Source organism: Eucyclogobius newberryi, unplaced genomic scaffold, assembly GCF_026437365.1.
Source record: "Eucyclogobius newberryi isolate DKJ021-1_F unplaced genomic scaffold, fEucNew1.0.hap1 SCAF_55, whole genome shotgun sequence".
In the NCBI taxonomy this organism is placed as follows: Eukaryota; Metazoa; Chordata; class Actinopteri; order Gobiiformes; family Gobiidae; genus Eucyclogobius; species Eucyclogobius newberryi.
In genome coordinates this window covers 250,585-276,200 of record NW_027316223.1, presented here as the reverse complement: position 1 = coordinate 276,200, position 25,616 = coordinate 250,585, and the positions used below count along the sequence as shown (strand labels likewise).

The 25,616-nt window shown below is 47.1% G+C and overlaps 8 non-coding genes across 8 annotated transcripts; 5 read left to right on the top strand and 3 right to left on the bottom strand.

Moving 5' to 3' along the window:
• Nucleotides 1–87: 87 nt before the first annotated feature.
• On the top strand, nt 88–197 carry trnal-caa (transfer RNA leucine (anticodon CAA)). The gene is made up of 2 exons: nt 88–125; nt 152–197. It is a non-coding gene; the product is annotated as a tRNA-Leu (tRNA).
• A 328-nt stretch (nt 198–525) lies between these two features.
• On the top strand, nt 526–598 carry trnak-cuu (transfer RNA lysine (anticodon CUU)). The gene has a single exon. It is a non-coding gene; the product is annotated as a tRNA-Lys (tRNA).
• A 2,252-nt stretch (nt 599–2,850) lies between these two features.
• On the top strand, nt 2,851–2,960 carry trnal-caa (transfer RNA leucine (anticodon CAA)). Its single transcript has 2 exons — nt 2,851–2,888; nt 2,915–2,960. It is a non-coding gene; the product is annotated as a tRNA-Leu (tRNA).
• Nucleotides 2,961–3,290: 330 nt separating this feature from the next.
• On the top strand, nt 3,291–3,363 carry trnak-cuu (transfer RNA lysine (anticodon CUU)). Its single transcript has one exon. It is a non-coding gene; the product is annotated as a tRNA-Lys (tRNA).
• Nucleotides 3,364–15,039: 11,676 nt separating this feature from the next.
• On the top strand, nt 15,040–15,111 carry trnaq-cug (transfer RNA glutamine (anticodon CUG)). The gene has a single exon. It is a non-coding gene; the product is annotated as a tRNA-Gln (tRNA).
• A 6,680-nt stretch (nt 15,112–21,791) lies between these two features.
• trnae-cuc (transfer RNA glutamic acid (anticodon CUC)) lies at nt 21,792–21,863 on the bottom strand. Its single transcript has one exon. It is a non-coding gene; the product is annotated as a tRNA-Glu (tRNA).
• Nucleotides 21,864–24,128: 2,265 nt separating this feature from the next.
• On the bottom strand, nt 24,129–24,200 carry trnam-cau (transfer RNA methionine (anticodon CAU)). The gene has a single exon. It is a non-coding gene; the product is annotated as a tRNA-Met (tRNA).
• A 392-nt stretch (nt 24,201–24,592) lies between these two features.
• On the bottom strand, nt 24,593–24,674 carry trnas-uga (transfer RNA serine (anticodon UGA)). Its single transcript has one exon. It is a non-coding gene; the product is annotated as a tRNA-Ser (tRNA).
• Between the last annotated feature and the right edge of the window lie 942 nt (nt 24,675–25,616).

The following is a 25,616-nucleotide window of genomic DNA, read 5'->3' as shown; positions in this document are numbered from 1 at the left end:
TTTTTTTACCAAAGTATAGGTACGGTCATTTGTGCTACTGTAATAACGGATCTGATTCTGTATACTCACAGTTCACATAAATAAAGTGTCAGGATGGCCGAGCGGTCTAAGGCGCCAGACTCAAGGTAAACTCCTTCCTCGCCACAGGGGATTCTGGTCGCTGAATGGAGGTGTGGGTTCAAATCCCACTCCTGACAAAAAAAAAATATTTCCTTTGGAAAGGAAGCCATTTTTACACCCTAATTTACAAGCACATGTGTGACAATGGATGAAAAATTGTCGTATTGGCTTAAGATTTCAAATGAAGTGTTACTTCCAATGATGAATTGTGATGTGATGGCCAATCTACTACGTAGATGCTGTACTGTCAAAGCATTGAGTACATTCAGAGTGAACTGTATCATATGTCTTATACTGTAATTGTGACCACTCACTGAGAAATTAAAGTGACAGATTAATTTACCAGACTTAGTACTGAAAAATTCTGGGTTTTCATTATGACCTTTTTTGCCTTTTGGGCAGCCAGCCTGGCTAGCTCAGTCGGTAGAGCATGAGACTCTTAATCTCAGGGTCGTGGGTTCGAGCCCCACGTTGGGCGGAGTTGATTTTAAGCTTTATGGACTGCTTGCCATTACAACCCGTGAAATCTTGGTCATAAATTTTCTTCTGTTGGAACCGAAAGAAGAAGAATTAAACCCTCTGTAACAATGAGATTTGAACTATTTCACTCAATTCTCATCACCTGTTAAAGTCATCTCTTTATATGGACTGTACATAATTGGAAAGACTTCATCTAGTGTAAGGTTGCCAAAGCATTTACTTTGTACTGATTTTTGGAACGTTATCTTCGAGATAAGGGAGCTCAATGTCAGCATCGCTGAAATGTCCAAGGTGTCAGGGTCAAGGTAAACTCCTACCTAAGCGTAAGCAAATTTGGTCTACAAGTGGAGGAATGGGTTCTAATCCCACTCCTGACAATGGGTTTGTCCTATATTTGACCTCATTGCAAGTGTAGGGGAATGGAGATGGACATTCCACGGCCAGATAACAGAAAAACTCTCTTTGAACATTGGGGGGTTTTCTTTCTCCCTCTCTCCCTCACCGCAGGGAGCCGCTGTGACTTTGGCGATAACAGACCTTCTCCCCCACAGTCTTACAGGAGGACGCCCTGATGAAAACTATGTTTTATGTGATTATGCCATGAATGTTTGTCCGAATCAACTCCGTACACCTCATGTTTCACCTTGTGTTACGTATTTTTCCACTGTTTAAGGTTTTATATTCCCAATGCTTTAACTCGAGTGCCCATCACAGGTGAAAGAAGATGTAAAATGTATCTACCTCAAGGAATAATGTGCACAAACTGCCAAAAGTGTTTAACGTGTCGTCGCAGTAGCGCCCGCCCCTTTCGCTCCCAGCGTGCCCTGCGGCGCTAGGTGACAAAAAGACGCTCCGAGCTTGGAACGCTCTCTTCTCCTCTCTTCTCTTCTTGCTCTCTTCTTCCTTTTTTTTTGTTCAAGCCTTTGTCTATCTCTTTGAAGCCGTCTCCACGGACGAGCCTGTTTATTTTTCCTTTGTCTCAACAAAGCGTCCGCCACGTGGGTCGACAAGACTAGGCCAGCCTCATCGCCCCCCTGAACTCTGAAAACACCTGGAAACACCTGGAACTAAGCTTAAGCGCTAAACCGGACAGAGACTTTCTTTTCTACTTCGCTTCTACTATTTTTGAAGTAATCTACGCCGTTTACGTGGATCAGCGCTACGTTCTCATCTGAGTAAAGGCCGCGTGAGGAGCTAACACGCAGCTAAAGCGTTCTACCGCTAAGGAACTCCCGGACATCGCCACGCGCCACCTCGCGCCACCGCTGCCGCCCCGCGTCACGGACATCGCGGCACGCCACTGCCTTCGCCCGCCACACCGCTCCACGCGCCGCCTCGCGCCACCGCTGCCGCCCCGCGTCACGGATATCGCGGCACGCCACTGCCTTCGCCCGCCACACCGCTCCACGCCGCTGCCTCGCCACGGATCTCGTCCGCGGACAAGGACCAGCCGGACCGAGTTCTACAAAATCGTAAGCCGACTTCAGTGTGCGGTTCTTTTGTGGCGTGATTTGGGTAGAACTCAGCTGTTCCTCCTCCCTTAGCTTCTCACTTTCCCTCTTTTTGATATAGATTAGCATAGACACGTTTGATTATCAAAGGCAAAACCCTGGTTTAACATTATCTGCATGAAATCTGCTGTTAAATCTGATATAACATCACCTGTGATTTACCTGTGCGCATTTCTGCTCCGGTGCCCTTTTTGATTGCCCTTTTGATAAATAAACTACACGAAAGAGTTATTGACTATTGTTTGTTTGATTAGACTATGCGTAAGTCCCTGAATCGTGAAACACCCTTCAGACCTTTTAACGAGCGCGATTAAGGACCGTATCTTAGCTTTTTGGGTTTTACCCTGGTGCCCCGTCTTGTCTCGTTTCTGCTAAGAAATCTTCCTTAATCGTAAACTGAATACCTGTAGTTTGAGACCCTACACAAGGATGTGAATAGCCTGTTGGCTCCTGCTTCACTAAAGGTTCTATATCCATTCAATACACAGCTTTCTTGGATGCACTACTGCTGTTACGGCTCTCGACTGACATCTCAATTGCAATAGACTTTAAAACGAAGCATTAGCTTGATGTGGACTTTTAAAGGACGCAGTAGTTTGATGTGACAACAACCACATCAAACTCCTTTAAAAAGAGACAGCAGTTTGATGTGTTTTTTTACCAAAGTATAGGTACGGTCATTTGTGCTACTTTAATAACGGATCTGATTCTGTATACTCACAGTTCACATAAATAAAGTGTCAGGATGGCCGAGCGGTCTAAGGCGCCAGACTCAAGGTAAACTCCTTCCTCGCCACAGGGGATTCTGGTCTCTGAATGGAGGCGTGGGTTCAAATCCCACTCCTGACAAAAAAAAAAATATTTCCTTTGGAAAGGAAGCCATTTTTACACCCTAATTTACAAGTACATATGTGTGACAATGGATGAAAAATTGTCGTATTGGCTTAAGATTTCAAATGAAGTGTTACTTCCAATGATGAATTGTGATGTGATGGCCAATCTACTACGTAGATGCTGTACTGTCAAAGCATTGAGTACATTCAGAGTGAACTGTATCATATGTCTTATACTGTAATTGTGACCACTCACTGAGAAATTAAAGTGACAGATTAATTTACCACTTAGTACTGAAAAATTCTGGGTTTTCATTATGACCTTTTTTTGCCTTTTGGACAGCCAGCCTGGCTAGCTCAGTCGGTAGAGCATGAGACTCTTAATCTCAGGGTCGTGGGTTCGAGCCCCACGTTGGGCGGAGTTAATTTTAAGCTTTATGGACTGCTCGCCATTACAACCCGTGAAATCTTGGTCATAAATTTTCTTCTGTTGGAACCGAAAGAAGAAGAATTAAACCCTCTGTAACAATGAGATTTGAACTATTTCACTCAATTCTCATCACCTGTTAAAGTCATCTCTTTATATGGACTGTACATAATTGGAAAGACTTCATCTAGTGTAAGGTTGCCAAAGCATTTACTTTGTACTGATTTTTGGAACGTTATCTTCGAGATAAGGGAGCTCAATGTCAGCATCGCTGAAATGTCCAAGGTGTCAGGGTCAAGGTAAACTCCTACCTAAGCGTAAGCAAATTTGGTCTACAAGTGGAGGAATGGGTTCTAATCCCACTCCTGACAATGGGTTTGTCCTATATTTGACCTCATTGCAAGTGTAGGGGAATGGAGATGGATATTCCACGGCCAGATAACAGAAAAACTCTCTTTGAACATTGGGGGGTTTTCTTTCTCCCTCTCTCCCTCACCGCAGGGAGCCGCTGTGACTTTGGCGATAACAGACCTTCTCCCCCACAGTCTTACAGGAGGACGCCCCGATGAAAACTATGTTTTATGTGATTATGCCATGAATGTTTGTCCGAATCAACTCCGTACACCTCATGTTTCACCTTGTGTTACGTATTTTTCCACTGTTTAAGGTTTTATATTCCCAATGCTTTAACTCGAGTGCCCATCACAGGTGAAAGAAGATGTAAAATGTATCTACCTCAAGGAATAATGTGCACAAACTGCCAAAAGTGTTTAACGTGTCGTCGCAGTAGCGCCCGCCCCTTTCGCTCCCAGCGTGCCCTGCGGCGCTAGGTGACAAAAAGACCCTCCGAGCTTGGAACGCTCTCTTCTCCTCTCTTCTCTTCTTGCTCTCTTCTTCCTTTTTTTTTGTTCAAGCCTTTGTCTATCTCTTTGAAGCCGTCTCCACGGACGAGCCTGTTTACTTTTCCTTTGTCTCAACAAAGCGTCCGCCACGTGGGTCGACAAGACTAGGCCAGCCTCATCGCCCCCCTGAACTCTGAAAACACCTGGAAACACCTGGAACTAAGCTTAAGCGCTAAACCTGACAGAGACTTTCTTTTCTACTTCGCTTCTACTATTTTTGAAGTAATCTACGCCGTTTACGTGGATCAGCGCTACGTTCTCATCTGAGTAAAGGCCGCGTGAGGAGCTAACACGCAGCTAAAGCGTTCTACCGCTAAGGAACTCCCGGACATCGCCACGCGCCACCTCGCGCCACCGCTGCCGCCCCGCGTCACGGACATCGCGGCACGCCACTGCCTTCGCCCGCCACACCGCTCCTCGCGCCGCCTCGCGCCACCGCTGCCGCCCCGCATCACGGATATCGCGGCACGCCACTGCCTTCGCCCGCCACACCGCTCCACGCCGCTGCCTCGCCACGGATCTCGTCCGCGGACAAGGACCAGCCGGACCGAGTTCTACAAAATCGTAAGCCGACTTCAGTGTGCGGTTCTTTTGTGGCGTGATTTGGGTAGAACTCAGCTGTTCCTCCTCCCTTAGCTTCTCACTTTCCCTCTTTTTGATATAGATTAGCATAGACACGTTTGATTATCAAAGGCAAAACCCTGGTTTAACATTATCTGCATGAATTCTGCCTTTAAATCTGATATAACATCACCTGTGATTTACCTGTGCGCATTTCTGCTCCGGTGCCCTTTTTGATTGCCCTTTTGATAAATAAACTACACGAAAGAGTTATTGACTATTGTTTGTTTGATTAGACTATGCGTAAGTCCCTGAATCGTGAAACACCCTTCAAACCTTTTAACGAGCGTGATTAAGGACCGTATCTTAGCTTTTTGGGTTTTACCCTGGTGCCCCGTCTTGTCTCGTTTCTGCTAAGAAATCTTCCTTAATCGTAAACTGAATACCTGTAGTTTGAGACCCTACACAAGGATGTGAATAGCCTGTTGGCTCCTGCTTCACTAAAGGTTCTATATCCATTCAATACACAGCTTTCTTGGATGCACTACTGCTGTTACGGCTCTCGACTGACATCTCAATTGCAATAGACTTTAAAAAAAAGCATTAGCTTGATGTGGACTTTTAAAGGACGCAGTAGTTTGATGTAACAACAACCACATCAAACTCCTTTAAAAAGAGACAGCAGTTTGATGTGTTTTTTTACCAAAGTATAGGTACGGTCATTTGTGCTACTGTAATAACGGATCTGATTCTGTATACTCACAGTTCACACAAACTAACCCTTTAAGCGCCAAAGTCGCAGAAATGCGACTTTACCGTACAAGGAAATTTATGAAATAATAGTAGAAAATGAATAACTTCAGTCATTGGTCGGTTCGGTGCAACTTCCTCTTATTAGCCAGGTATGATCCAGGGCAGATCCGGTAAGGAAAAAAGTGGCTGGAGGAAGTACACGTGGCATGCAATTTACAGCAGATTCTGACTCTGAAGGGTATTATCTCCCCGAGAGTGACGATGGATTTCCAAGTGGAGATGAAGGGACTTCGAAACAACGGACAGGTGCAAAGGACAGACGGAGGCAAGGAACCAGTGGAACCAGTGGCTGTAGTAAAACTTGCCCGGTGGATGAGAGCTGGGACATGCTGAGAGAGGTCGAGGTATTTGAGGCATGGATCAAACCTTTTGAAGACCCAGTTGGCTACACAGGAGAGATGGATCTGACGGATGCTAATCCATTTGATATTCTGTCACTCTTTCTGACCGATCAGTTTTGGACTTTCATTACTGATGAGACAAATAGATATGCACATCCGTGTATGGCACCTATGATTCTGAAGCCACATTCAAGATTTCTTGAGTGGTATGATGTATCAGTCACCGAAATGAAAGCTTTCTTCGCTTTGCATCTCTCCATGGGCCTTGTTGAGAAACCTGAAATCGAGGATTACTGGGGAACATTTTGGCTTACACAAACGCCTGGATTTGGAAATGTAATGTCAAGAAACAGATTTGAAATCATTCTTTCGTTCTTTCATTTTGTCAACAATAATGATTATGTGAGAACAGGCGAGCCCGGGCACGATAAACTGTTCAAAGTCCGCCCAATAATAGATTTGATTATTCCCAAATTTGCAGCAGTTTACAGTCCAATCAAGGAGCTTTCTTTAGATGAAATGACAATAGCTTTCAAGGGGAGATCTTCACTAAAATGTTACTCTCCGAATAAACCTGACAAATATGGCTATAGAGTGTATGCCCTGAGTGAAAGCTGTTCAGGGTATGTTTTGCGCTGGTCAATGCACACTGGACAGTACAAAAATAATGCAAGCAACATCAGTGCAACACACGCAGTTGTCCGTGAGTTGGTTTCTCCCTTTACGGGCAAAGGACACGAGATTTACATGGACAGTTACTATACCTCGCCTGTAATTGCAAATGAATTAGCAGATTTGGAAACTGGACTGTGTGGGACGGTAAGGATTACCAGGTTGGGGATGCCAAAATGCCTTGGTAAAAGTGTCTTACAGCTGAAAAAAGGAGATGACCCAGTTTTTTGCAGAAAGGGAAAACTCCTGGCTTGTGCTTGGCACAATACTAAACGTCTCACCATGTTGTCCACAGTCCATGGAAATGATTGTGTTCAGAGGAGGATCCGATCCAAGACAGATGACACTGGCTTCCGTGACATCAAAAGACCTGTATGTGTCGACCAGTACAACGCCTACATGGGTGGAGTGGACACTGCTGACCAGAGGATGAAGACATACCTCTTTCCACACAGGTCCCGGAAATGGTATCATCGCATATTCAATGCCATTATAAGCATAAGTATTGTCAACTCACACATCATATACACCAAATCCACTCCAGGCCCACACAAACCTTTAAAGGTTTACATTCAGAACATTATTGATGCATTACTGGCTGATCACTCCAAAAAACAAGAAAGGCGCTCAAGACCGGAGGGTGAAATGCCACAGAGACTCACAGAGCGTCATTGGCTTTGTCAAGCAGAGGGACGTCCAGACTGCGCCGTGTGCTCTGACCGCTCTCGTACCAAAGGCAGGCGGCAAACAAAGTACAGGTGCCGTCAGTGTGGCGTTGGCCTCTGTGCGGTTCCATGCAACGAGAGATACCATACGCTAAAAAACTTTAAATGCTGTCATTTGGATATGTAAAAGTGCAGGGTACCTTGACCCTGGATGGACATCTTTTCTGTGATGGCTCTCTCCTTTCTTCACTGCTTTCTCCACAACCTGCCTGGCACCAATGATGGATGTATAAGTTGGAAAAATAAAAAAAATGAAAAAAATACATAATAAATACCGTGTTTGTCATCATTTGGTCAGAACTTGTAATCAGGGCCCGAGTTTGAAGATGTGAGCAAAAGGGGTGAAAATGGGTTAAAATGTGAAAAAACACCAAAATGAGCAAAATGAAATAATCCCCCATCATCAGTGCACAGTTTGCCCCCAGAAAAGCACTCCCCTGGGGCCTGGAGGTGATCTGACCACCAGAATATAGTACCATATACCCCTGCTGGACTTAGAAAAAAAACCGAGCTTCCAGCCAATATTACACTATACCCGAGGGACTCTGTCGTTTTTCGGCAATAGTACACTATACCCGAGGGACTCTGTCGTTTTTCGGCAATAGTACACTATACCCGAGGGACTCTGTCGTTTTTCGGCAATAGTACACTATACCCGAGGGACTCTGTCGTTTTTCGGCAATAGTACACTATACCCGAGGGACTCTGTCGTTTTTCGGCAATAGTACACTATACCCGAGGGACTCTGTCGTTTTTCGGCAATAGTACACTATACCCGAGGGACTCTGTCGTTTTTCCGGGCCGTAGTATGAAGTTGTGAGCAAAAGGGGTGAAAATGGGTTAAAATGTGAAAAAACACCAAAATGAGCAAAATGAAATAATCCCCCATCATCAGTGCACTGTTTGCCCCCAGAAAAGCACTCCCCTGGGGCCTGGAGGTGATCTGACCATCAGAGTATAGCACCATATGCCCCTGAGGGACTTAGAGTAAAAACCGAAATAGTACACTATGCCTGAAAAGACTCTGTCGTTTTTCGGCAATAGTACACTATACCCGAGGGACTCTGTCGTTTTTCCGGGCCGTAGTATGAAGTTGTGAGCAAAAGGGGTGAAAATGGGTTAAAATGTGAAAAAACACCAAAATGAGCAAAATGAAATAATCCCCCATCATCAGTGCACTGTTTGCCCCCAGAAAAGCACTCCCCTGGGGCCTGGAGGTGATCTGACCATCATAGTATAGCACCATATGCCCCTGAGGGACTTAGAGTAAAAACCGAAATAGTACACTATACCTGAAAAGACTCTGTCATTTTTCGGCAATAGTACACTATACCCGAGCGACTCTGTCGTTTTTCGGCAATAGTACACTATATACCGTTGGACTTAGTCATTTTTTGGGCTCGTGGAAATAAGCGTTCAGCTCAAGAGTCCCGGGCTAAATCACGCTGCTCCCGAGAAATTCCTACGCTGCTCTCACGCGGGATGTGCAAAATGGTAATGCTGGGAGGGACGGGCGGGCGGTTTTTGAGAATGACGTTTTTCGCAATCGAAACAGGTACATTTCCTGGTTGTGCGGCTACCGGGGGAGGAGCTCGTTTGACGGACACACGAGAACCGCGATCGATGGGCCCCGTTCTGGTTTTATCCAGCTTCCAAGGCTCCTTCACAGCCGTAATCTCAAGTCATGGTTCGGAGGTGCGGAGGTGAGCGTCGGATCACGGAGCCTCTGAATGGAGCCCCGCGCTCCGCGCTCCTCCGCGCTCTAAGCGCCGCTCAGACCGGGCATGAGAGGGTCTATTTTCGGCTTGATTTTACCAGACTCGCGGGCACTTCCAGAAGCTTGCTGTTTGCTCTGATTGCTCGGGGCAGAGCACAGTGTCACGCTGACCACGGGCTGTACGTGGAGGTGAGAGCTGGTTGTAAGGCGGATCACGGAGCCTCTGAATGGAGCCCCGCGCTCCGCGCTCCTCCGCGCTCTAAGCGCCGCTCAGACCGGGCATGAGAGGGTCTATTTTCGGCTTGATTTTACCAGACTCGCGGGCACTTCCAGAAGCTTGCTGTTTGCTCTGATTGCTCGGGGCAGAGCACAGTGTCACGCTGACCACGGGCTGTACGCGGAGGTGACCCGCTCCGTGATCTTAGCTTCGCCCAGACCCAGGGCCATCCACCCCGCACACGGCCAGACTTTGCCCGGCCAGGGAGCACCTTCTGCGGGTCGGAGGCTCCGGGTCGGAGCCCCTGGAGCCTGGAGCCCTCACCGGGCCCCGAACTCGGCTGCCGGAGGCAGTGCAGTGCCTCATGGATAAAAGTGCACCCAGCCGGTCTCGAACTCGCGTGAGCATGAATCAACCATGAAAATGGTACAAATCATGGTTCTATGTATACCAGACAAGGAGCTTGGTCGACGGGCACACATGACCCGCCATCGTAGGGCCCCATTCTGGTTTTATCCAGCTTCGAAGGCTCCTGCGCACTGCGGTTTTGTTTACATTTTGCGGCTGTGGTTTGCTCCGGCTAACCTCACGCCGGACACGTTGGAAGCGAGGCCGAGACAGAGGTCCCACCAGGCGCGGGGCGTCAGTCTGACTGGCTTCCCCCGCGCCTGGCCCCTTGTCTCCGGAGATGGGACCGTCACTCACCCCCGCACTGAAGGACGCGCGGCTTGAAGGATGATGGCTGTGCTTAGCCCCTGTGCCAGGTGCTCTGAGCCAGTCCCCTTCAGCCTCAACGCGTCCGGTGGGAACACAGTCCGGGCCCATTGTCACTCACCCCCGCGCAGCAGGAGGCGCGGCTCTGAGCCAGTCCCCTTCAGCCTCAACGTGTCCGATGGCTCTGCGCGGGGCGGGGGGCAGGGCCGGCGCATACTTTTGGTCCGACTCCGGTCCCTTCCTCGTCTCTGAGTTTGTCAAATGCAGCGCCTGTCCAGGGCTCACTTTGCTATCAACTGTGGCTGGTCACCGCCATCGTAGGGCCCCGTTCTGGTTTCATCCAGCTTCGAAGGCTCCTGCGCACTGCGGGGTTGTAGGCATTTGTGGTCCTGATTTGCGCTGGCTCACCCTCACGCTGGACACAGCGCCAGATGATATATTTGGTCCGACTCCGGTCCCTTCCTCGTCTCTGAGTTTGTCAAATGCAGCGCCTGTCCAGGGCTCACTTTGCTATCAACTGTGGCTGGTCACCGCCATCGTAGGGCCCCGTTCTGGTTTCATCCAGCTTCGAAGGCTCCTGCGCACTGCGGGGTTGTAGGCATTTGTGGTCCTGATTTGCGCTGGCTCACCCTCACGCTGGACACAGCGCCAGATGATATATTTGGTCCGACTCCGGTCCCTTCCTCGTCTCTGAGTTTGTCAAATGCAGCGCCTGTCCAGGGCTCACTTTGCTATCAACTGTGGCTGGTCACCGCCATCGTAGGGCCCCGTTCTGGTTTCATCCAGCTTCGAAGGCTCCTGCGCACTGCGGGGTTGTAGGCATTTGTGGTCCAGAGCCCCGGCTCTAAATTAAACCTGTTACCCTAGTAGGCCGGCCTCCGGGTCCCCCCTCTCTTCTTCGGTTATGGAGTACATTGGGCGCGGGGGCAGCCAGTGGAGGGCAAGGGCCCTGCCTCCAAGTGTGGTGTAGGGGACAGGGGAGCCAGGGCCTTGGGGTCCTGGTGCTTTTTATCTTTTAAAGTGGCTCAGAGTACCAAGGGCACGGACTTCCAGGGGGCTGCACCAAGGGTGTGTAGCTCGTGTGGGGGTGCTTAAGTGTGGGTACCCGGGGACGAAAGGTGGGCCGGGGCCGGCGCGAGCCTCTGTGGTGAGTGCTGGGCCGTTCCCTTGGTACTCCAGTCAGAGTACCAAGGGCACGGACTTCCATGGTATAGTACCAAGGGCACGGACCTCCAGGGGGCTGAACCAAGGGTGTGTAGCCCGTGTGGGGGTGCTTAAGTGTGGGTCCCCGGGTTCGAAGGGAGGGCCTGGTCCCCGGTGGTCATCCCCGGAGTCCCAGAGCCTGCAACCCGGGGAAGAGTGGCCCGTCCCCAGACTGAGTTTGGGGGAATGCGGGGTGGCTCTGGAGGGGCTCCAGGGGTTCCAGGGGGTGCTCGGCGGAGGCCATGCCCAGCCAGAGTGGCCCTTCCCCGGGCAGAATCTGGGGAGAGTGGGGGGTGGCTCTGGAGGTGCTCCGGGGGCTCCAAGGGTTCCAGGGGGTGCTCAGTGGGGGCCATGCCCAGCCAGAGTGGCCCTTCCCCGGGGTGAGTCTGGAGGAGTGGGGGGTGGCTCTGGAGGGGCTCCAGGGGTTCCAGGGGGTGCTCGGCGGAGGCCATGCCCAGCCCGAGTGGCCCGTCCCCAGACTGAGTTTGGGGGAATGCGGGGTGGCTCTGGAGGGGCTCCAGGGGTTCCAGGGGGGTGCTCGGCGGAGGCCATGCCCAGCCCGAGTGGCCCGTCCCCAGACTGAGTTTGGGGGAATGCGGGGTGGCTCTGGAGGGGCTCCAGGGGTTCCAGGGGGTGCTCGGCGGAGGCCATGCCCAGCCAGAGTGGCCCTTCCCCTGGGTGAGTCTGGAGGAGTGGGGGGTGGCTCTGGAGGGGCTCCAGGGGTTCCAGGGGGTGCTCGGCGGAGGCCATGCCCAGCCAGAGTGGCCCTTCCCCGGGCAGAATCTGGGGAGAGTGGGGGGTGGCTCTGGAGGTGCTCCGGGGGCTCCAGGGGTTCCAGGGGGTGCTCAGTGGGGGCCATGCCCAGCCAGAGTGGCCCTTCCCCGGGGTGAGTCTGAAGGAGTGGGGGGTGGCTCTGGAGGTGCTCCAGGGTTTCCAGGGGGTGCTCAGTGGAGGCCATGCCCAGCCAGAGTGGCCCTTCCCCGGGCAGAATCTGGGGAGAGTGGGGGGTGGCTCTGGAGGTGCTCCGGGGGCTCCAGGGGTTCCAGGGGGTGCTCAGTGGGGGCCATGCCCAGCCAGAGTGGCCCTTCCCCGGGGTGAGTCTGGAGGAGTGGGGGGTGGCTCTGGAGGGGCTCCAGGGGTTCCAGGGGGTGCTCGGCGGAGGCCATGCCCAGCCAGAGTGGCCCTTCCCCGGGCAGAGTCTGGGGAGAGTGGGGGGTGGCTCTGGAGGTGCTCCGGGGGCTCCAGGGGGTGCTCAGTGGAGGCCATGCCCAGCCAGAGTGGCCCTTCCCCGGGCAGAATCTGGGGAGAGTGGGGGGTGGCTCTGGAGGTGCTCCGGGGGCTCCAGGGGGTGCTCAGTGGAGGCCATGCCCAGCCAGAGTGGCCCTTCCCCGGGCAAAGTCTGGCCGTGTGCGGGGTGGGTGAACCCTGCTCCGCCTCACGCGAGTTCGAGACCGGCTGGGTGCACCTTTATCCATGAGGCACTGCACTGCCTCCGGCAGCCGAGTTCGGGGCCCAGTGAGGGCTCCAGGCTCCAGGGGCTCCGACCCGGAGCCTCCGACCCGCAGAAGGTGCTCCCTGGCCGGGCAAAGTCTGGCCGTGTGCGGGGTGGGTGAACCCTGCTCCGCCTCACGCGAGTTCGAGACCGGCTGGGTGCACCTTTATCCATGAGGCACTGCACTGCCTCCGGCAGCCGAGTTCGGGGCCCAGTGAGGGCTCCAGGCTCCAGGGGCTCCGACCCGGAGCCTCCGACCCGCAGAAGGTGCTCCCTGGCCGGGCAAAGTCTGGCCGTGTGCGGGGTGGGTGAACCCTGCTCCGCCTCACGCGAGTTCGAGACCGGCTGGGTGCACCTTTATCCATGAGGCACTGCACTGCCTCCGGCAGCCGAGTTCGGGGCCCAGTGAGGGCTCCAGGCTCCAGGGGCTCCGACCCGGAGCCTCCGACCCGCAGAAGGTGCTCCCTGGCCGGGCAAAGTCTAGCCGTGTGCGGGGTGTGTGAACCCTGCTCCGCCTCACGCGAGTTCGAGACCGGCTGGGTGCACTTTTATCCAAGAATCAACTGGAGTGTGGAGCTTCTACGGGCCTCCAGGGGCACTGCCGACCCAGAGCTGTGCCCCGGCTTCAGTTCTCTGTATCTCAGGAAGTTTTTTATTTATACATTTATTTCATCCATAATCTCTGGCGCCTAAAGGGTTAACCTGGTTTTGTCTGACCAAGAGTGTGGAAATGTAGGAACAGCCCTGAGGAAGACCACAAAATCACATGCCTGAAGGGGAAAAATATGTTTTTTTCACCACACCATGTCAAAGTGCCCATTATTCACAAGGAAATGCTAACTGCTGGAGAACCCAGCAGGCAAACCACTATCAGGTGTTTTGGGGCTGTGCTGTTGCTCAAAAATAATGGACTGAAATTCACAGGGCACTGCAGACTGTTTTTGACTTTGCCATCCCACTCAAATTTAAAACTATGTACTTGGGCCTCAACACTCCTGCCATGGACACAATAAATGGATACCCTTGGAACATACTTTTGGCTGTAGAGAAAAAGGCCATCACAAAGAAATGCTCGACACCAACCACGCCAACGATCAAAGACTTGACTGACATAGTAACAGACATTAGACATTGGATGAATGGAAAACAGTGACATTCAGGCTTAATTTGGATAAGCACTAATTTGATTGACTTGGACCAAGTAGGCCCCCTATTTTCATTTAAATGTGATTTTGTTTTTATTTTATGTTATGTTATGTTATGTTTTATGTAACTATTAAGTTCTTTTAATTATGATTTTTGCTCCCTGGTCGTGTCCTGTATTGTTTTATGTTTAATCAAAAGAAAAGAAAAAAGGACACACAGAACTAGTTCATTTTCTCGCTACGTTATTCCTGGTTCAATCCCAGGTTTCGGCATGTGTACCTGAATGTTAGTCTTTGCTCAAAAATACAATGAATAGGAATGCTGGGTCTATTGGATATTTTGCGAGATCAGGACATAAATGGCCTGGAAAGGATCTATAAAACATAAACAGCAAGCTTTCGTTGGAACATTGTTAGCATGAACATGTTTGGTAACATGTTTGGTTTCGCTGAATGTTGTACCCAAGACCTTCTGCGTGTAGGGCAGATGTGATGACCACCACACAATGAAACTATGAAGCAGAAGTTTGCCTACTTCAATGCTGCTCTCTTTGATATAGCCCAATGATCAAATGTCATACTTATTTTCAAAACAGGACATCCTGTAGAAAGGTGTGGTTCAACGGTATAGCGGTTAGCGCTCTGAATCCAGAGTTTTTCTTCATTTCTTATTGCAATTAGAGGGACAAGTCTTTTATGGATATGCCTAGATTCTCGTCTCTGTGGCGCAATCGGCTAGCGCGTTCGGCTGTTAACCGAAAGGTTGGTGGTTGGAGCCCACCCAGGGACGACTGCGCACCTTGCCAGAGCAAGCAAGAAATACAATCCCAGAAGTAACCACTTTATCTAATTATGTAAGGAAACCAGGAAATCATTATGGCGCTGCGGCTTCCTTGGTCAAAGGGCCTGTTTAGTAAACAGGAAATGCCTACTCTGAAAAATATTTACAAGGACAGAAAAGCCCACAAGAAGAGCCCTCAAACCCATACCTTTCCCCCTCAAGTTTACTGCTGCTACACTTTGCATTAAGAGAGGGAAAAGTATTGCTGCACATCAAGATTATTTGCACTGTTTGCACTCCTTGTTTCTCATTTTTTTGGCAAGGGATGATTGATGTAAAGACTTATAGATTTGGATGAAAGTTATCCTTCCAATGACCAGTCTGCGGTTCCATGGTGTAATGGTTAGCACTCTGGACTCTGAATCCAGCGATCCGAGTTCAAATCTCGGTGGAACCTTGAGTGCCCCGAGAGCAGCGTTACTCTTTTGAAAAAGTGCAGAAACAAGAAGAATCTTTGGGTAAAATCTGTGATTACCCCCTGAAAGGAGCCAACCAAAGCATACAAACTAAACAAAGCTGTTAAAATCTGGTGTTGGTTTTCTTATGACCAAGCTTATGATTCAACGCCTGGATTACAAAAGGCGTAAACGTTTCACCGCATTGCAAAAGAAACTCAAATGAAAAGCATTGATGTGTTGAAGGAATCCTTTGACTTGGAGAGACAGGACTTTTATAGGACTTATTATAAGCAAGAAATGAAACAAAGAAATGACCACTATAATCCTCTGACAGTAATCTTTGTTGAAACCAATCAATCAGAACTTGCGAGGGGAATCATTTCTAAATGATCTCAATGCATTGGTAATCTGGACAACGTTCTGCTAAGTATATTCTAAACCAATGGGAACGAGAAGTTAACCTGGTTTTGTCTGACCAAGAGTGTGGAAATGTAGGAACAGCCCTAAGGAAGACCACAAAATCACATGCCTGAAGGGGAAAAATATGTTTTTTTCACCACACCATGTCAAAGTGCCCATTATTCACAAGGAAATGCTAACTGCTGGAGAACCCAGCAGGCAAACCACTATCAGGTGTTTTGGGGCTGTGCTGTTGCTCAAAAATAATGGACTGAAATTCACAGGGCACTGCAGACTGTTTTTGACTTTGTGTCAAGAAATGAGACATACACCCGATGCTATTCCTTAACACATAGAGAACACAATTCAACTTAGAATATGAAACGACACAGAAAGATCAGACATTTGTATGGCATGCATGGGAGAAAACGCGGGGACTGATCACGCAAGCTGTTGTAAGCAGCTTACGTGATCCTCCTGCGTCTCACCCCCGCGTCTCACCCTGTTATTTCCCATGCTGGTTGGTTTTATTAGATATTCTGGAATAGGCGGGTCACATTTCTCATTGGTCAGCCTCACATCAAGGCACTTGGTATTTTTCCGTAGAGATCAAGCCTTGGGTAAACATTACCCAGACTCCTCTGGGTTATCACCCCCCCTCTGGTAAACATCCTTTGGCCATCTTTACGACCCCTTCACAAATCCAGTTTGTCACACACCCGTTCTTCTCTTAGACTAATGATGCAGATAATATATCACTATTATGCAGATAAAATACATCACAGAAATATAATCATATATTCACATTTTATCACATTTCCCTCCTGTTTATCAAAGCATTAGTCTACTGTCTCATATGCCAAACACATTACTCTTTTCAGTTTTCAACATGTCTTTCATATAGGTGTTAAAATGACACTTTTACACTCAAAAAGTCTATGCACATTTCTCAACATTGAACACACTTCTTTTCTCTCGGCCCACAACATTTCTACAGCATTACTGTCCTAAATTTTGAGTCAGATTGGTCAATCTCTGTAATTTGACAAACAGACAATTTATCTTGTCTATATTTTGTGCGGTGTGATGGGAAATATAGAAGTACAAGCGGAAAGCCCTTAAACCCGCTGCTCTCTGGTCAGTCACTTTGACTCGTCAGGGACCTCTCTGGACACCCCAATAGAATCAAATACGTAGTATCAGGTGCTACTGGGACCAGATTGTCCACTAACCTCTCGCCCTTGACCCTGCGGTATGGTTCTGGGTGATGCTGATCACAAAAGCGATACATAGGCACAACGTCCCACAAGTGTCCCCACATCACCATACGTCCTTGCTTGGTTTCTTAAGAGACCTCCTCCCGCTGCTCGCTTCGGTCACACCTATGACACATATGAACTGGTACATTTCCCATCTCAATTCATAATCTCATTAACATTACATGTAGTTATGTTGTAGCAGATAAAAAATACACTCTGTTCGTGCAAACAACAGTGGCTGTATAATATGCCATTGTGTTTCTTCAGCCTCTGTCATGTCAATTATACATTGTACATTATTACACATCATGCATTTCATAACCTTTCAAGTTGATCACTTATTTGCTTCCCTCTATTCCAGGTCTGTGTATGTTTCATTTCCCGGTATACACAGTTGTGTATGTTGATCGATTGTCCCGATTGTCCCGATTGTCCGGTGCATAATACAGGTGTTCAACACCCATATTACCGTCATCACTTGATGATGATAACTCGTTGATTCTTTTTCACAGAGTATGGTACTCTGCGCACCGTAGCCTCTGGCTCTCGTTCATCGTAGCAGAGTATAGTACTTTGCCTACACGAATCTGTCTGTCGTCTCTGCATACAGAAACGAAGAATACAAACAAAGTCCTGCGTCTGCGATGTTAAGGATCTGCCGCTGTGTTGTCCAGACATTTCTCTCACTTTCCCATGAGAGCACCCATGTTCTCGTCCCTCCAATGGTCGGTGTGAGGACGACACGATGTGGCTCCGTCCACCTTGCTCGTCCACTTGGCTCGTTTCTGTAAACACCACATCTCCAACACGTTCTCTGCGGTGATAAAGTCTTTTCGACAATTCAGTGTATTTCAGTTTTCTTGTTTACAATTTTTTTTTTAGTAATTTTTGATTCGGAATATTTGTTTACACGTACAATAGCCCTCCTTTTTGAGATATGGCTTTGCCCATTTCTCAAACTTCTACATTTAACCAAAATTCAATAATCCAGATAGTTTACAACGTTCACTAATCCAGGATGTAATCAAGGAAGAGATGGAATTGCGTCTGTCACTCCACTCCGCAATGTCACCTCTTGACTTTTCACAGTTCAGTGGTCACATCCCTGGCTGAGCCCCCCTTCCACGGCGCTGGGCCCCCACCCTGTGTGTCTGTAATCCGACACTGCCTCTGCGATCTGTAACTTGTAAATCTGTTTTACCACCATTTGTTTCAAACTCTAAAAGTTTCAAACTCTAAATGTTTGGTTGTCCACGTGTGCGCGCGTATGTATGTATGTGTGTGTGTATGTGCAATACAACTACAAATACATCAAACAATAATAATTATCTCAATAATTCCCCCGTTGAGCTGGCCATAAGGGTCAGTTCACAACTTAGAATTCTTCACATAATTAATAATTTCACATCTCCTCTGTTTGTGTGGCCTGCATAAAGTCACACATCTAATGTAATATGTGCTAATCTTTTATATGTGCTTCAGGTGAGATTCAAACTCAATCTCTCACACCTGCTCATGTGGTGCTTTACAAACATTGTGTATTAGTTTGTTCTAGCAAGTCTATATGTGTATTAACAATCAAAATGATTCTAAACCTTCCCCTTATCCATAAGGCACGTCATTTTATCAGTCTAACCATCTCTTGCCTCCGTCCTGAGTCCTATAATGTTTAAGTCCTATTATCACTGGTTTTCATAACTTCTATAGCGTCTAAATTTAGATGATATTGTCTTATTTAAATCTATTCAATTCTTGATTGAATCTCAACAATCCTTCAGGTATTTACTTTAGAATGTCAAATTCTTTCCCTGTTAATTTTAACTTTTCCTATTACCCATCACGTCAACCCCCCCTGAGGTGGAGTTGCTGTTAATTGTCACTGTGCTACGTAAAGATAACGACATCTGCTCCATCCTGAGTCCTCTCCAGATTCTTTGCCAGTCAATAGCCCCTTATCTCTGACTATCTTTATGACTTGGTGTCCTGTTGTCTTTAGTTAATGACCCATTCATGTCTTTCCAAGGAGGACATTGGCACGTCACTATTTAACTTATTCCCTCACTTACGTCTACATCGCAATACGAGGTTTCCTCATGATAATACAAATAAATAAGTTACTGATATAACTTTTCACTTTACTTACTGCCCATTCTACTGTCCAAAAACATCAGTAGTCATTAATTTACCCACATTATCACACCAGGCCTGTGCCTGCATTTGATTCTAAATTTAAAAACACTTCTGTCTTTTCGTCCTGTACTTTGATCTAGTCATGCATTAAGTCCAAAAAATATTTTTTGTCAAATCCAAAAATAAAACAAAACAAAACGTAGGTTTGTTCTGTGCACTCAAAAAAACACGATACCGTAAAAACACAACTTTTGTCATCTATGTCGGGGACAGGAAGTGTCCTGTCTGTGATCACATTCCCCAAAATATTGGCCATCTATAAAAATCTGAATTCATCTTCATCTCTTATCAAGTTTAATGAAATCTTTATAATTGATTGTTGTCAATCAAACAAAACCCTTAAATTTGTTCTACAGACTAAAATTTAAAACAGCTGAGTTTAGTTCCTAATTCATTCATTCAGAGCGTCCTCTGAGTGCTTTCTCCCCATTCTCCTGTCTTGTTGACCCCCCTTATCTCCCCCTCTCTGCCACGTCATCTGAGCACGCTGGAAGTCTCCCTCCAAAATCCTCTATAACTTTTCCTTTGTCTTTTTACAGTTTGGGGTGATAATTCTGGCATTATGTGGTCTCGGTCGTCTGACAGAAATGCTACTTGCTTTACAGTCACGGTTAATGTCAAGCTTCTAGAGAAAATTCCTTATTAGATTCCTCCGGACATAAACGTGGTGTTTAAGATTCACCCGTGACTGCAAATTTTAGATCTCTCAGAATAACGCCTTGTGACCCTTGATTAATTGTGATTCTCACACTCGTTAGTTAATCACTTATTAATCCTCATTCACACATTCACACTTCTCTCTTACTTACTTCGCTCGTGCACAGCGCTTACATTCACACATATTTCCTCAGTAATATTAAACTGGGTATTTCCTCAGTAATACCTAAACTGCGTATTTCCTCAGTAATTTGAAACTGGGTATTTCCTCAGTAATACCTAACTGCCTTGCTTTATGTGAGAAACTTATCTCGTCCATAAGCCTACAATATTTTTCCAGTAAATATCAAACTAATGCATAAAAACGTTTTATGGCTAACTCTTTTTCACACACAAAATTTTGTCTGACCTTCTTTGTCGCCTGTGTTCTCCTGCTGCTTCGAAACGACGCGCTCTCCTGGCGGAGAATGAGGTGCGATGGGCGGCCACGGGAAAAGTGGACTTCTTTCAGCTGTGCACAGACTTCACCGATTCACCCGTCAATCTCCGCGAAGGGGCTGCTTGTCATCCGGCTCGATAGGACCAGAAAATGTCAAGAAATGAGACATACACCCGATGCTATTCCTTAACACATAGAGAACACAATTCAACTTAGAATATGAAACGACACAGAAAGATCAGACATTTGTATGGCATGCATGGGAGAAAACGCGGGGACTGATCACGCAAGCTGTTGTAAGCAGCTTACGTGATCCTCCTGCGTCTCACCCCCGCGTCTCACCCTGTTATTTCCCATGCTGGTTGGTTTTATTAGATATTCTGGAATAGGCGGGTCACATTTCTCATTGGTCAGCCTCACATCAAGGCACTTGGTATTTTTCCGTAGAGATCAAGCCTTGGGTAAACATTACCCAGACTCCTCTGGGTTATCACCCCCCCTCGGGTAAACATCCTTTGGCCATCTTTACGACCCCTTCACAAATCCAGTTTCTCACACACCCGTTCTTCTCTTAGACTAATGATGCAGATAATATATCACTATTATGCAGATAAAATACATCACAGAAATACAATCATATATTCACATTTTATCACACTTTGCCATCCCACTCAAATTTAAAACTATGTACTTGGGCCTCAACACTCCTGCCATGGACACAATAAATGGATACCCTTGGAACATACTTTTGGCTGTAGAGAAAAAGGCCATCACAAAGAAATGCTCGACACCAACCACGCCAACGATCAAAGACTTGACTGACATAGTAACAGACATTAGACATTGGATGAATGGAAAACAGTGACATTCAGGCTTAATTTGGATAAGCACTAATTTGATTGACTTGGACCAAGTAGGCCCCCTATTTTCATTTAAATGTGATTTTGTTTTTATGTTATGTCATGTTATGATATGTTTTATGTAACTATTAAGTTCTTTTAATTACGATTTTTGCTCCCTGGTCGTGTCCTGTATTGTTTTATGTTTAATCAAAAGAAAAGAAAAAAGGACACACAGAACTAGTTCATTTTCTCGCTACGTTATTCCTGGTTCAATCCCGGGTTTCGGCATGTGTACCTGAATGTTAGTCTTTGCTCAAAAATACAATGAATAGCAATGCTGGGTCGATTGGATATTTTGCGAGATCAGGACATAAATGGCCTGGAAAGGATCTATAAAACATAAACAGCAAGCTTTCGTTGGAACATTGTTCGCATGAACATGTTTGGTAACATGTTTGGTTTCGCTGAATGTTGTACCCAAGACCTTCTGCGTGTAGGGCAGATGTGATGACCACCACACAATGAAACCATGAAGCAGAAGTTTGCCTACTTCAATGCTGCTCTCTTTGATATAGCCCAATGATCAAATGTCATACTTATTTTCAAAACAGGACATCCTGTAGAAAGGTGTGGTTCAACGGTATAGCGGTTAGCGCTCTGAATCCAGAGTTTTTCTTCATTTCTTATTGCAATTAGAGGGACACCAACCAACCTGCTAGTCTATAGATGCATAGAAAAGCTGAAGGTTGATTACAAACTTCCGCATGCTGCGCCCAAATTGATGCCAAGTTTCTATGCCTCTCTTCACCTCCGTCTAGCTTGAATGTACTCGTAACCACGGTGAGTCTTGTACATAATGTGGCTACAAGTATTCCAGAAGGACAGACCAGATATTCCCATACCTGGAGTTGAACCCGGGCCACCTGAATGAGAGCCAGGAATCCTAACCGCTAGACCATATGGGAAGGATTTGAGAAGGTAAGAGCTAATTTAATGGTAAAAAAGATAAGATAAGATAAGATAAGATGAGATGAGATGAGATGAGATGAGATGAGATAAGATAATAAGATAAATACATAAATACCATTGCATGTGATCACAACAGTAATTGCACATGAATATGTGTCATGAAGGCACATAGATTGCACATGAATTTCACAGTAATTGCACATGAATTGCACATGGATTCCAACAGCAATTGCACATATGACGGAATTGCACATCAGTATTAGGTTAGGTCAGTATTGCGAGTGTTCAGGACTAACAGTGTTTGTTATAAAGTCTGACAGCAGCAGGAAGGAAAGACCTACGAAACCTTTCCCTCACACAGCGAGGGTGGATTAGTCTCTCACTGAAGCTGCTCTCCAGAGCGGACATAGTGTCCTGCAGGGGATGACACTCATGGTCCAGCATAGATGTGAATCTAGCCAGGACCCTCATGTCCCCCACCTCCTGCACCGAGTCCAGAGCACAGCCCAGGACGGAGCTGGACTTCTCGATGACTTTGTCCAGCCTCTTCCTCTCCCTCTCTGTGATGCTGCTGCTCCAGCAGGCCACACCGTACAGGAGGGCTGATGCCACCACAGAGTCGTAGAAGGTCTTCAGGAGTGGCCCTGTCACTCCAAAAGACCTGAGTCTCCTCAGGAGGTAGAGCCGACTCTGTCTCTTCCTGTACAGTGCGTCTGTGTTATGAGTCCAGTCCAGTTTGTGGTTCAGATCAACACCCAGGTACTTGTATGAGTCCATTCTCTCAATGTCCCGTCCCTGGATGTTCACTGGTAAGGGGGCAGTGGGGTGGCGTCTGCGGAAATCCACCACCATTTCCTTGGTCTTCCCCGCTTTGATGAGGTGGTTCCGCTGACACCAGTCCTCAAAGTCCTGCGCCAGTCCTCTGTACTCTGCGTCATCTTCGTCCGTGATGAGTCCGATGATGGCAGAGTCATCAGAGAACTTCTGCAGGACACAGCTGTCCGTGTCATGTCTGAAGTCTGCAGTGTAAAGGGTGAAGAGAAAGGGCGCGAGGACAGTGCCCTGGGGCGCCCCCACACTGCAGGTCCGAGTGTCAGACACACAATCCCGTGCTCTCACAAACTGTAAATCCTCTGGGACCGCATGAGGCTCGCTATTTCCGTCATTTTATTTTGAAGGGACCTCACGTTACCCATGACTACGGCGGGAACCGACTTCCTGTTTGTCCCTCTCTTCTCTCTGAGTTTACGTCCAGCCTGTCTGCTTCGTTGCGTTTTCCTTAGGATGTCCGCCGGGATAACGTGACGATCTCCGGGTAAGACGACTGTTCTCCGCAGTTTCATTAGTTCCTCCTTTGTGTAAACGCGGTACGGCGCCGACTCAGAGCCAAGACACATCGCCACGACACGACGAAAACACTCAATCCAGCCGAATAAAGTCAAAACAAGTTATTTTAAAGCGATTCCAGTGCGTGTCCCGATCGTTCATGAAGTTCCTCTTTCATATAAACGTGTATATAAGCGTGTACCGACAACACGCCGTACTTTGGCGGCGGCCGGAGGGCGCGGGGGGGCTAGCTCGGAGCTAGCTCACATCACAACAACACGACGAAAAACGCTCAAATCCAGCTGAAAAAAGTCAAAAACAGTTGAATTAAAAACGATTCCAGCGCGTGTCCCTATCGTACAGTAAAATAGAAAAAATGTACTAACTATATTTACAAAATATAGGAGATGAAGCACAATAAGTGTGAGAAAAAAGAGAGAGCGTTTACACCGGGCTGCTAGCTGTACCAGCGCCTTATGGCGTATAAAGAAGGCCTCATTGATGCTTGAGAGTTAAGGAACAGTTCTGTATGTAATAGATATAAGCCCATTCCACGTGCAACAAGTCTAGTGATTAGTATTTTCCTTGTGGCTCAGCCTATTAGACCATGGACCTGAAATCCACAATCCCGGATTTTGGAGGCTAGTATCCTGTGCATATTGCTTATGGGGTTATGTACCCATAATAGACTCAAATTGCTTCAAAATGTCTAATCATGGGTCTTTTTTGACCTACATCTTCTTTCACTACTCAGCTATCCTTTTCCCCAAAAAAGAAATAACAATGTAGGATGGATAAAAGAAATGTGCTGCTAGATTCAAAGCAAATGTGGAACTGGGAGCTTGCGCTGAAGATCGGCTTCCATCATCCAACACATTACTGACTAGCTTGGTTAATTTGGATTGACAATGGCAATAATGCAAGAAAAAACATTCTAGCAGAGGATGGTTTCGATCCATCGACCTCTGGGTTATGGGCCCAGCACGCTTCCGCTGCGCCACTCTGCTGAATGGTTATGATCATGGGACTCAAACCCACAATCCCTGGTTCAAGAGGCCAGTGCGTAATGCCCATGGGGCTGTATACGTCTAATAGACTCAAATCGCTTCAAAATATGAAATCTAATTTTAAAGGAATGTGGAACTGGGATCTTGCTACGAAAGACTGTGCTCTAACACTGAGCTACATAACCATCTCTTGTCTGTCATGATTATTGTCCAAGCGAGACCTGGAGTCAACACTTTTCACTTTGTGCCATCAACATATTGAATGGAGATGCAGGGGATTGAAACAAGGATTTCATAAATGCCCTCGTTCTGAAAGAAAGGCTCCGAAATTAAACATCAGCAAACATGCTGGTTTATAGAATAGAACCTCAAAATCTGTTCTGCTAAACACACGTTGCTGACAGGACTCGAACCTGCGCGGGGAAACCCCAATGGATTTCAAGTCCATCGCCTTAACCTCTCGGCCACAACAACAATATACATCAAAACTGTGTTTAAGAAAGTGGAAATTATCCACATTATTTTCTGAAACTAGCGCAATTACATTACCAGATTTAACTCTCCATGAATTCATGGAGACAGCATGTTTTACTAAACATTCTAAGCTCAGGTTTGGCGAGACATACCCATACTGGAAGTTGGGAATGTCGCCCAGGCTGCCTCGGCGAGAACTAGAAATTCTAACCCCTAGACCATATGAGAAATATAAAGATCAAGTGTAACAGATTGAATTGTAACATAAGCCTCATTGATGTTTGAGAGGTTAAAGAACAGTGCATAGTTGGGTCACCAGCTTTTAAGCAAGCATTTTTAATATCTAAATGTGCTTGGTTCTGCATGTCATGGAGAGAAGCACATAGCTCGGGATTTGTATCTTTCTTTTGGTTCAGCCAAATAGAGCCAGGTCTTGATTTTTAATACAGTTTTTTTTTAATGGGGTAGGAAGCACTATCAAGCAGCTCTGAGTTTGTGTTGTCCCGCCCCAGAAAATCTGGCTGAGTGCTCTAAGGAGCTAGATTTAAGTTCCAGTCCCTGTGAAGGGATGCTTTCAAGTACAACCGCTGCTACGTTGCATGGAACAGCTAAAGGTTGATTACTGCATATTGCACGCTGCATCCTAAATGGATGGGATTTTTCAATGTCTCTCTTAACAACCCACAGCGTGTCTTATTCATACTGTGGATTCAAGTCTTCCAAAAGGCTGACCACAATGTTCCCATGCCAGGAGTTGAACCCAGGCCACCTGAATGGGCCACTTTGTCTCACCTTCCTGCAGGTAGTGTGGATGGATGAAATAATATTGTTTGAATTTTATAAGTGCTACAAGGTTCAAAGGTAATGCGGGACTGGGAGCTTGCACTGAATCACCACATGTGCTGATTTGAAATATTTAAGTGAAGGTCTCTAAAATTCATT